The sequence below is a fragment of the Ambystoma mexicanum genome, chromosome 7p (assembly GCF_040938575.1).
Source record: "Ambystoma mexicanum isolate Mex_15411 chromosome 7p, UKY_AmexF1_1, whole genome shotgun sequence".
NCBI classification, from domain to species: domain Eukaryota; kingdom Metazoa; phylum Chordata; class Amphibia; order Caudata; family Ambystomatidae; genus Ambystoma; species Ambystoma mexicanum.
Window position 1 is genome coordinate 395,020,173 of NC_090939.1, and position 12,591 is coordinate 395,032,763.

Sequence of the window (12,591 nt, forward strand, 5' to 3'; positions counted from 1 at the left end):
AAGAATCCCAGCTCTCCTCTGACTATCTCTTCCGTGTTTGCATGGCATTTGGCCTGTTCTAGTAGCACAGGGATAAGCTTGACATGAGAAACCTTTGATGTCACAAAATAACGATTTAGGATTTGCACGGTCCAGTCTTCTTGCCAGATCGGGTTTTGCTCCCTTCTTAAAGTACGTTATTCTTCCAGAGCCCACAAGTGATACGCTCATGCCACTTCTCCATACTGCCGTGGGGGGAGCCAAGGTATCCGCTCCACAATGCTCTGATGCCACATCATTTATTTGGCCGTTAAGACCAGCCCTTTGTGTCACCAGCACACACACATCCCAGGGTCGGTCAGGGGATATTTACATGTATCTCCCCCTTGCCTATATCCCCCTTTCTGTGACTAAGATGTAATTAGTACAATATTCTACATTGGTCTGTCTATAACCTTCTTGATTTACCACTGTAAAGGTGAATGTCTGGAGGGCATGGACCCAATGCATGCTTTGGATATTGGTTTCTTTTTTCCAGGCTAGCCATACTTAGGGGCCTGGTTGGTAGCCAAAACATATATGCAGATGCTTAGCTAATCAGTTAGGGCCTTACAATACCCATTTAATGGCCTGACACTCCACTTCCAATTTGGCATATTTATTTCCAGGAATAATGTATTATATATATATATACAGGATAGGTTGTGCGTCCCCATTCTGTCTTGGGAAAAATGACTGCCCCTAAACGTTTCCCTGAAGCATCACGTTGGAAGGTAAACCTTTTGCTGAAATCCAGCATTATAAGCAGAGCCAAGCGGTACATGGATTTCCTCAAACTCCCCAAAGTTTCCACTGTTTCAGCTGCGCATTGGATCTGATTTAGATTGTTCCCTATAAAGTTGGTCTGTCAACATGCTGTGATAGTGGAAAGAATTAGGATGAAGCTTCTGTATTAATCAACTAGGCAAGAAAGGCCTGGAGATCTTTCTTTGTTTTTGATATTGTATTTTTTTGTACCACTTTCACCTTGGCTTCCTGGGGCTGTATGTTTACTCTTCCACACTTAAATCCCAAGTATTTAACAGTCGTCATGATAGAGGATATTTTCTGGGAATAGTTCTCAGACCAGATAGACATAGAATTTGGAAGAGGTGGGGAAAGCCAAAAAGCGAAATTGCAGTCACTTTCCTGAAGTTAATTCATATCCTCCAGCTTCCATCCGGTTCCTAAGAAGGATGATTGGCTAGAGCTACACCTGATTTCTCTAATTACAACAGGGATCGGATTAGTGGTTGCTCGTGAAGTTGAGATTGCTTTGTGATTAGGGGGTAAGGCAAAGCCTGTTGGCCCATCCATCATCTTGGAATTTACTGTCTTCTACTTAAACACCTGCCGTGTGTGGTAAATTCCGGTTCCCTGTTGCTCCAAATTGAAATTTAAATGATGGAGAAACACATTGGGCCTCATTACGACCCAGGCGGCCACGGAATGAATGGGGCCGGTAAGGGACCGGCACTTTTCATTCCAGGCCACCCTATTACGAGGTCTGCAGCGGGTGCCGCTAAGGAACGCCTGGTCAGACCAGGCATCCATAGCAGGACCAGCTAGCAGATCAGGATGCTAACAACAGGCCCGTCATGAACGGGCCCATTGTTAGCATCCTCCCCATTCCCATTTGAGCCCTTTTGGGGCTCAAATGGGAATGGGGATGTATCGGGGCCGGGTCCCGTGAAAGGGATTTACCGGGCCCTCCAAGGTCAGAATGGCCCAGTAAGTCCCCTTTTGCGGGACCCAGACCTGGTACCCGGTATGGGGGTAGCCATGCCGCTTTTAGCGGCATGGCTATCGCCATACTCGTAATGAGGCCCATTGTAAGCTATTGAAACTCTTTGTATATACACTGTGTTCATGGAGTGAAATTCCAACTTTGTATCCGCTGTGAGACATGCTTTAGTAGGAGAGAATGCTTTCGTAACTTAATTAAAAACGTGATGCTATCAGGGTGGGAAACCCACAAGCTTGTAACCTAGTGTCTATGTGACTTCCTGGTTCACAACACATCGATGTGAACCTCTGAAAGTATTTCTCTGATATTGCATGCTATTGTTTTTAAAGTGTTAAACCCTCGATGCTAAGAGTGTTGTATGATTTATAGTTTCACTAGTACACTTTTTGTAGAATTATGTACATTTCCTGGTTCATATTTGACCTATAATTGTTCCCTGATTTTTATTTATTCTTAAAGTTTTTTGTACAGATTATAATCCATTGAATGCCTTTATTTGGTCTTCCTTAAATAACACAACATATGAGATATGAAGGAATGTCTAAGTTTTTTTTGAAGAACAAATTTACTCACGACTGAATAATCAGTCAATGTAGAGATTTCAATTGCAAGGAGCATCTGAATTCCTCATCAAAGCAACTATTTCCACAAAATGAGTATTACAATGATAATAAGTAATTACCTATTTCATGTTTCCATCTCTATATGTCCAATGTATAAATGTGCACATTATATTGCAAATGTACTCCTCAGTACATGGAATGGAAGCATTATGTGACATTAGCGACCTGGGGAGTGGCAACATATAACAAAGACCGTGGGCTGATCATACAGGCTCATTAAAGCCTGTGTTCCATTGATCCCTGCAGCACCTTTTCCCTGAGCCCCTTTTCTGTACTCACCCTGTGGTCCCATTGGACACCGCAAAACAACCCCCACACAGCCCATTCCAGTGTATCCTCTCACCTACATGACTGATTTCCTTGCTCCAGGTCTGCACCCTGAAGATCATTGTCCCACAATATTTAGAAAAGGGTAAATCTCCCTTTTCGTGTTTTACGGGTGGCCATCTTGGTTTGCATTTATGCATTGAAAGGAAATTGCCTACTCGCGATATGTCCAAAGTCATGTTCTTTGTTTTATAAACCACTGCTAGCACACTGGAAGGCTGTCTGGGGCACAAAAAGAGTTAAACACCTGTTTGGCTATCAGGCTTTGGCAGAAACAGCTCTGAGTCCTCGCCAAAGTCTTGCTTAGCTTGGGCCTATAATGGCTCAGGATAATGAGTTTCCACCAAAGCCACCCAACCATCCCCTGCAAACGTGTACTTCATGCTACACTAATAACTCAGAAATTAGCGTTTAAATATCCAGTGCCGGCACAGACCAATAATGTATGTATTTATTTATTTAAATCATATTTCTTTTGTACAGCACCAATCAGCCAACTAATCCCAGAAGCAGGCTCTGGCTGATTGATTTATATTCGAATGAACAAATTGTTAATACCAACTAATCTCATATATTTGGAAAACATGAATTTACAAACATAGGACAAATTATCCAATGGACATTCTCAAGACTAGTCAAGTGGTGCCTGCTATGAGTACTCGATCTTGTGTGCGTGTCTTCATGTGACTTGCCAATGCTCCATAATGCCACTGGAATGCATAAACAGATGAAGAGAGTGCAAGCGGCCTGTTTATGTATCAGTGATAAAGTATGGGCTTACTCGCTACATGGTTTGCTGAAGATGGATGCTTGGTAGGTTTACTCCATGTCAACGCACGGTAGGTTGCACAGCCTTGTCAGAGAAGAGTAGCCTTGTACATCCCCTCGCCTGCTGCACATAAACCCACCGGCTGGCAGATTTAGTACCTTGACAGTAGACTATTGATATCAGCGTTGTGCATTTGTCTTCATAAATCTCTACAGAATGTACTGCCATGATTTTCTAACTTTGAACTTCATGCAAAGTCACTGATATATTGCGCACCGTATCCCAATTTGGAAACCCATCAAAGTGAAATGCATTTTATTTTCAGAACGACTGTTTTTTTGTTATCTAACTCTGCTTGGTTCTGCACAAAATGGTAGTTTTATTGTTCAGCAGTTTACCAAATACATAGGTGTGTGGAAGTTTACTGACTCACACAGTTAAGAGGAAACAGGAAAGTGCAGGATGTGTTGCAATTGGGTGCCAACAGTGAAGTCGTACAGGAGTGACAGACCCAAAAGTAGATTGACAGAGCAAACACTGCCTATGATTATAAGTGTTCTTTTATAAGGCGCGTAATACCAGCCGCAGGATCGGAACTCCAACCCGTGTTACACAGTGTCGTCTTGCTTCCAAGTCGAACGCGTTGGCCTGTGCTATACGTCCTTCCCTTTGGCAATCCACAAGATTGACATACTAACATTTCATCTTTACCACGGCCTGCTAGGCGACTTGATCTGAGGGGAAAGGTGTTCGTATGATCCCAGGGAAATACATGATGACACGTTTGATATTGCTTTTGTCAGGCAACCAAGCAGGTTATCACAGGGAGTGTTTGGGAAAGACTTCACGATTTTGTTAGATGATTGAAGATAGGTGAGCGGAGGGGGGTGGGGGGCTGAGGGGGGCTCAAGTGGTCTCCCCCTGTATTTTCGTGGCAAATTGGTAAAAGATGGTGGTAAAAAAAAAAAACGTGAAAAATGTCCAGTAAAAAACAAAACCCACTGGCACACATATATAGAACTTCTCATAGGTTTAGGATGGACACCTGACTAATACTTCATGTATAGCATGTCTAGCAAGCAAATGGCAAAGACATGATGATGGCATTCAACAAATGGACAATACTTTGATATTGATATTGATATCAATATTTTAATCATACACATGTGTTTCAGGGCACGACGAGGCAAGGGAGGGGAACAAGGGAGAACAAAAACAACGATCTTACTTGGCCCAGTGACACTGAGAACGCGCAAGTGCAGGGGAGAGGGAAGGGGGAAAGTGCAGGGGGAGGGGGAATGTGGAAAGTGCTGAGCATAAGAATGAAAAACAACAAACAAGTGGTAGTGCAGCCAGCAAGTGCCAAGTGCTAGGTTAAAAGGTACAGACCAGGGGTGTCTGATAAGTGCAGGGAAAAGGGGGGAGGGCTGTAGTGTTATAGATACAGACGCCAAAGTGCAAGGGTTGCCAGGAGGCAGTACGGTGCATGGCAGGGTGGGCAATACTGAACCAAAAACATTCAGGCATTTGTAGGAAAAATAATTAGCCTCTGTAGTGCTGAAGGAATTCATGTGTAAGTGCTGGTTGAGGCCATTAATACATGGGCCAAGGAAATGACATGTTACATCATTCAGATCGTTTTTTCTACTAGATGCATTAAATATATGACATTAAATGCCACCATCACCACCCTTTATGTCTCAACTCTGCCACGGTGACGGATCTACAGACAACTCAAGACCATTTACAAATTAATTACCATTTTCTTTTGGACACAAAGTAGAGATTTGGTAAATACATACCTGACTAGAGAGATGGAATCTGGGTTAGCACTCAAGGTCCTCTTTGGAGCAAGGCTCTTAGTCATTTCCTACCCCTTCCCTACTTCAATACAGACTCCTCTGTGGGCAGAAAATTCATTGACAGTCTTTGGACTTCGGAGTCTTCTGAACATGTTTTTCTTGGCTCTGCGTTTTTCTTCTTTATATTCAAAGTTGTCAGGGTCTTGTGTTGGTCCTTCTTCCGCTCCTACTAGGTACCCGACTTAATACATTTAGGCCTTCCAATGAGGGTGTTGTATTGGTCAATAGTCAGCTGGTTTAGTGATAGAATATTATCAGCTTTCCTCTTTGGGTTTTACTAAGAAAACTCACTTCCTAAACCAGCGTTGGCGTTTCCTCCTTGGCTCCCCTTTGGTTCTTTATTTTATGCACTCCTCCACCTCTTCAGGAACCCTTTGGCCAGGTTCTAAAGGATAACTCCTCTTCTAAATCTCTTCCTCCTCTTATTAGGTATCAGTCTGTACAATGTCCCCTGCCAAATTGTTGAAGATTAGTATTGCAAAGGAAGGAGCAGGATCTCCCCCACCCACTCCTGGTGAACATTTGGAGTGATCTGCTGTTCGGTAGTCTTCTTGCCTGTGCTGAAGTACGGATACCCGGGACTCTGCCCACTGGAAGTGGCAAACCTGCAAGTGTGTTCTGGTAACTTTCCTGCCTGTGAAGGGCATACAAAGGATTTACTTTTCCTCTGGAACCCTGGATAGGTCCCCACCACAGCTAGAATCACAAGGAGCAGGCATTGGCTATGTATAGCACTTCCACTTGTGAGCTAATTTGACCAGCCTGGTGCATTTTAGACTCTCAGTTTGCTTCAACCCTTTTTGAGCTACCAATTCAGCCATTGCTACTGATGAACTGCATCACATCATCACATATGTCATTCACAGGTGCAATAACTTCCTGCTCTATGGTTGTTAAAAGTTAAGAAAAGTAATTGACATGTTTGCAACAGGCATAGACATACATCCAAGCTGTTTCCCATTCAACAAAAACAGATCCTCGGCCATTTCAAATGTTGAGTTGATTTAGAATTCAAAATGCATGTCTACATATGCTGGACTGTTTTGAAATCTGGAGACCCCCGATTTTTTTTTCTGCACTTTTAAAAGAATTGTAGTAATCACCTATGATCCAAGGCTTGAGTAACCATGTTTCCTGTAGCGCAATTACATCAAAACATGCCACAAAACATTTAAAATCAGGGTCCCCCATTTTCTGAGGTATTCCTGTCACATTCCAATACACACATTTGTTGTTTAGCCAGGGGGTGTTATTAGAGCCTTTGTTGAGCTTGTCAGTCGGGGTACAAAGGTTCTCCATGGCCAGCCACCTTGTGGGAGATGATTGAAAGTCAGATAATTCATGATCTTCAATCCAATGTACCTCCGGAAATAGCAGCCTAGAGAAAATGTGTGCCTGATCGGCCTACTTTCTGCTTATGACCTAAGGGGCTGTTAGTGTAGAAACCTCTGGGCTTTTCGGCTGCCATGAATGCCAGGAGGTTGGATTAGTTCCATTTTGCAGATCATCCTGCACCGTTGAAGACAAAACCCTGCCAGAATGGCTTATCTGTGGCAGAAGAGTGCCATTTGATGTTAATCATGACATGTTTCCTGCATCCAGTGGGAACGGACACTCCTTGAATGCTTTGGATCAGAAGGCATGGGACCATCGGGAAGAAACAGTTGAATTTTACAAATGTGATTAACGAGTATATCCACTTTTCGTGTATAGGGTAATAGGTTTGCATTTCTGTATCCAATAAGAATTGTGTTTCGAGCAGTGTGGTCAGCACTTAGTCTCAGTCTCCTCACAAGTTTGAAATCGCCAAGCTTACTGCTTAGCCCCCTATATATCTTATTCAATAGGTCGTCCAATGTTCCAGTTTCGTAGTTTCAGAGACATTGATCATTACCATATTTCTTTTAATCGCTTGACGCTTTGATAGAATACTTGTGTGGGCGATAGATCCCATTTGGCCTACACTTCAAAAAAATATTGTTTCTTCTAATAACTCTATAGTGAAAGAGGGCTGAGATACATTGGAACCCTCTGAATCAACAAATGGATTTGCACGCATATACCGTGCACCATAACCAAGCACTGAATCATGGTCATAGGGTAAGGCTAGTCTGTTTTGCAAAGGTAAATGTGATGTGGTAAATTAATATGCTGTAGGTTGCTTCTGCAGTTGACCATACGACATAGCGCTGTTTCCAACATCAGAGTTTAGTGCATTGGGACCTTTGTAAATGTTTGCTTGGGTATGGTCTTGTACCGCCTCTTTCCTTAACCCCTTCAGTGCCAAGTCAATATATGTGGCTAGAATGTCCTTCAATGGCCTACTTACTTCAGAGGCCAATACATTGCTCATGACTTGGACTGTTTCTGTCAATACGCGCCTTAGATCTCTGGCCCCATTGATCACATTCATGGTCCCGTGCTAAGGTAAGTGTGTCCCCCGCACTTCCTTCCTCTCCTTCTTCAACCCCTCTACTCCAATTCCAACATACCCCAGGCATCTCCACTCCATCCCCACTCACCCTGCTCTCCTTAGTCCCTTGCTGGTGCCAGGAACATTATGGGGCCGATTCATGGAACAAACGGGCGCCGAAAATCCCAGCGCAAGCAGGCGCAAGGTGGCGCACGCGTGAGAAAGCAAGCGCATGCGCACGCCTGCGATTCAAAGAAGGCGCTGCGCTTGTTTCCCACTGGTTGTGTGCCAAATCGGTGCATGTCGCACGCGGGCACACACGTCATCAAACGGCGTGAGCTGCGCGCACAGCAAAAGCGCACATGACGCAGCGCACACAACAAAAGTAGGCGGAACATTGGGCATAACACGCAGAATGGGGTATAACGCGTGAAAAAGAAGGCGTAACTGCGGAAGTACTGCAGGGAACTACACGGAATGCCCACACGCACGTGAACAACCCGCATTCATGGATATGAATACGGGAAACCCGCGCACGGTAAAAGACGCACACGAAGGCAGGCGGAAGCGTCTCCGCACACAGTATAAAAGTGTGCGCAAACAACAAACATGTATATACAGCTACGATGAATGTCCCATTTGTCACAGCACTGATCGTGGGACACCGCAGGAGGAGGAGAATAGCCAGGGCAAGCCTTTATTCACCGCAGACAAGCCTTTTTGGGATGCTGATGACCAGGTCTACGGCAGGTATAGGTTTCCACCCCGTATCATCCTAGACCTGGTCAGGGAGTGGGAAGATGACCTTATATCCCCTACCCTTTGCTTCCAAGCATTGAGCCCCTTGGAGAAGGTGCTCAATGTCCTGCATTTTTTGGCCACTTGGCCATTTCAGCAGACTACCGCCATAGTGGGGGGGGGGGTCTCACAGGCCACGGAGTCACGCTGCCTACACCAGGTCTTGGCAATCATGACAGCGCGCCCCTCAGTCCGCAGGCACATATACATGCCCAGAACACCCGCAGAAAGGCAGGCCGTTGTCCTGGACTTTTACAGGGTGGCACACTTCCCCAAAGTGCTCGGTGCCATAGATTGCACCGATTTGGCTCTACGTCCACCTAGGGCCACTGAGCACATCTACCGAAACCGCAAGCACTGGCATTCCATCAATTTACAGGTGGTATGCGATGCAAAGGGAATCATCACCTCTGTCTATGCAAACTACCCTGGCTCCACCCATGACAGTTTCATATACAGAATGTCTGCCCTGAGCCGGGCCCTGGAAGCTGGGCAGCATGGCGACACATGTCTGTCATTTCATATACAAATTAACAAGGGGGGTCCTGGGTGTGCCTCTGCCAGACATTAGTCCTGGTTACGAGAGACTTACCCAGAGTCTTTAGCTCACTATCTTTCACAGAGTAGAAATATCCCAAACATATCAGTCTTTGTCCTGCCCTGGGGCAGTCCAGCACCAAAATGCTAGGCAATTCTCCTCTGAACAAGAGTACCAACAGCATCCCCAGACACGTGTTTCGGTCTGGTTGGACCTCATCAGTAGGGAGGAGCTGTGCCTCTCTATGAGTAGTGAGCAAGGGGTCCACGTCTGGATTCCCCTAGTAACTTAGGGTGAGACCCAAAGTTACTTAAATATGCAAATTAACAAGGGGGTCCTGGGAGTCCCTCTGCCAGACATTAGTCCTGGTTACGAGAGACTTACCCAGAGTCTTTAGCTCACTATCTTTCACAGAGTAGAAATAACCCAAACATATCAGTCTTTGGCCTGCCCTAGGGCAGTCCAGCACCGAAATGCTAGGCAATTCTCCTCTGAACAAGAGTGCCAACAGCATCCCCAGACACATGTTTCGGCACATGAACAGTAAAGATAAGAAACATACTACACAATGCATAGCAATGAATGTACACATGAATCATGATACACCCCATCTAGCAAAAGCATAACAGTGGTCAATAACACCCCAATCATCCCCACTAGGGGTGTTAACACAAGTTCCACAGCAGCAGACATGCCACAGATATGACAGTCCAAAGCCCTTGTGTAATAGGCTGTTACACCGAACCATCTTTACGAACCCATGGATAAGGGAAGCAGGAGTGGCATATGTGAGTCAAGGAGCCCAAGCAGCAAACACATACACAAGACAAGCCTGAAGGGCCCAGCTGGAACAGACAGTGTATGCTTTCAAAAGCCACAAAGCACCACACTGTCACATGAAAGCACAATAGACAAGCAATTTTAAACTATATTAACTAATTACACTAACTACGAAAAACCTACTTTACCTAATTAAACTAACTATCAAACAGAAACTTAACTAACTAAACTAAAAGAAAAATCAAAAATGGCCACATACAACCCGGGGGGGGGCACCCAGGAGGGGGGAGGTACAGGGTGCTGCTCAACACCCACATGCGATGATGCTGAGCTAACAAAAAAAACCTCCATGGGCTCAACGCCTGCACAGCCCGACCTATGTGGGAGATAGATGGTCGTCCAAGTCTGGCTCATCCTGGAAAGGAGGATGTGGCACAGTAGCCTGGCCACGCCCAGCCGCAGCTTGCCCCTCGTCGGCAGCAAGTCTGCCGGACGGGTGAGCCTGGTTCTGTGTGGCGATGACACGTAGGTCTGCATGCAGAACCTCCCGTGATACATGTGCTTCCTCTTGAAAGGTAGCACGTGTAACACAGAGTTCCTCCTCCAAGGCCTGGCTGGACAACCGCTGCACCTCCCGGCAAGCCTGTAGCTTAGCCGAGATGGTACGCTCAAGTTGTGCAAACCTCTCCTCTGACCGCTCCCTCTGGGACATCAGAAGGACACCCAGAGTGGATCTGAGGGAAGCATACTCCTACCTCAGGTCCTCCATGTGTGCCTCTGCTTGAGCAGCAATTGCTTGATGCAGAGACAACATCTCAGCCTGGCGTGCCCTGTATGAGGCCACCATGCCCAGCCTGGGCGAGCGGGCCGTGGACCGTGCCGCCTGCTGCTGGAGAAACACCTGCCTAACAGGGGGGAGCACGGATCGGGCCACACACTCCATGCTCTCAGCGATGTTCTCCATTGCTGCCCCCTGCCGTTCTGAATTGGCAGTCATGTCTTGCTCCCACTCAGTATACAGCAGTTGCGCGCGGCGACCGCGTTGCTGGGCTTGACCCCTGCGGGACCCAAGGACCGGTTGTCCTCGTCGTGTTGGCACCGCCCGCAGCTGCAGGACTACATGCCCCCGTCGACGTGATGTCCCAGGCACATCAGTGACTGGTGTGGAGGGTGACCCTGCGTCCCGATCCACCACGGGCAGAGGTTCCAAGACTGTTTGACCCCTCAGTGCAGGTGTCGCAGACAGAGGAGTGTCCACATCAGAATCACTCACCCCTGACACATGGACCTGATGCTCATCCAACTGGACATGGACGTCAGAGTCATCATCAGGGCTGAACTCATAAGCAGCCATAGACAAGATGGCCTGTAGCATTTGGGGGTTTTCGTGGCCTGCAACCCCATGACCCCCACTTGTGCCTGGTTGATGTAGTGATACCAAACCTGTCCCTGGCATGACAACACCATCCTCCGGCTCCTTTGCGTCATCCTCTGAAAAATAGAGAGAAAAAAGTTCACTACACATGTCAGAAGCACACAACACACACACAGACACCGACAACATCAGGCAGACATGTGACACAAAAAATAGAACCTGGCATGCATGCTGGGTCAACTTGGAATTGCTTCTGTGATCAGACCTTTGAAAGGTGGCAGTTTGCATTGAAGTGGGTCTATGCAGTGCAGCCAATGTGTATGTTACTCACTACCTACATGTACAAGTACTTCATGGTGTGTGTCAGAAAATGTGAAGGCAGTGCAAGGTCAACTTCAGGCATCACGTGCAATGTGCATTCAATGGGTAGCATATCTACAAGTAAAGCACCCCTCCACCCAAGTGCAAAAGCATGGATGCCTCGCATGTTATCAAAAGGTTGACCATAGACCTGTGCATTGACAGGCAGTGTTGACTAGCATCAACAGCTTCATGTGAGTCAAGTGACAACACTGCAAATGATGATGGGACAGTAAGCAGGACAAATGATGAAACGTCTGGAGGCCACCCACGTGTGAAGAGGACACTACACCAGTTGGACAGAGTCATTGGCCATTAAACAGGCTGAGGCCTGTGACCCACACAGATTGTCAGACCCTAAACATGTGTGCAATGCAGTACTGAGCCACAGTAGACATGGGAAGGCTGATGAAATGCCATGCAATGTATGTCACCCAAGACTTGTATTACAGTGATCATCCAGTCAAGGACACATAGGGGCATGCGTGCAATGCACATGGAGCATGAATGGGCACTCATGTCCCTGCAGGACATCTGACCTCTGCACAGTACAAGTGAGATACCCTGCATCAAGAACTAAGGCTGTACCACACAGCATATGTCTGGCAGATTGGTTGCGGGAAGTTAGCATGTACACAGGACATATTAACAGGGAAGTACCCAACTGCAATATTGAAGCAGACCAGTCCAAAGGTGGAATTGGGGTGCAGAGCGGGGGGTGGAGGGGCAAGGGAGCATGCCTACATGGAGTACCCATCTGCAGGCAGAGGACACATGCACATAATGACATTGTGCCTGGGCTGAGAGGAAAGTCACCTCACGCTACATGCAGAAGGGCCAGTGAGCTGGGACATGAACCGGAGGGGCATACTGGTAACCAGCATGTGAGTAGGGTGCAATAGTGTTGATGCCGACAGTCCCCATCTGCTCCACATGTCCACCATCCAGCAGAGCAGACATGCATCACGGAAGCATTGCATT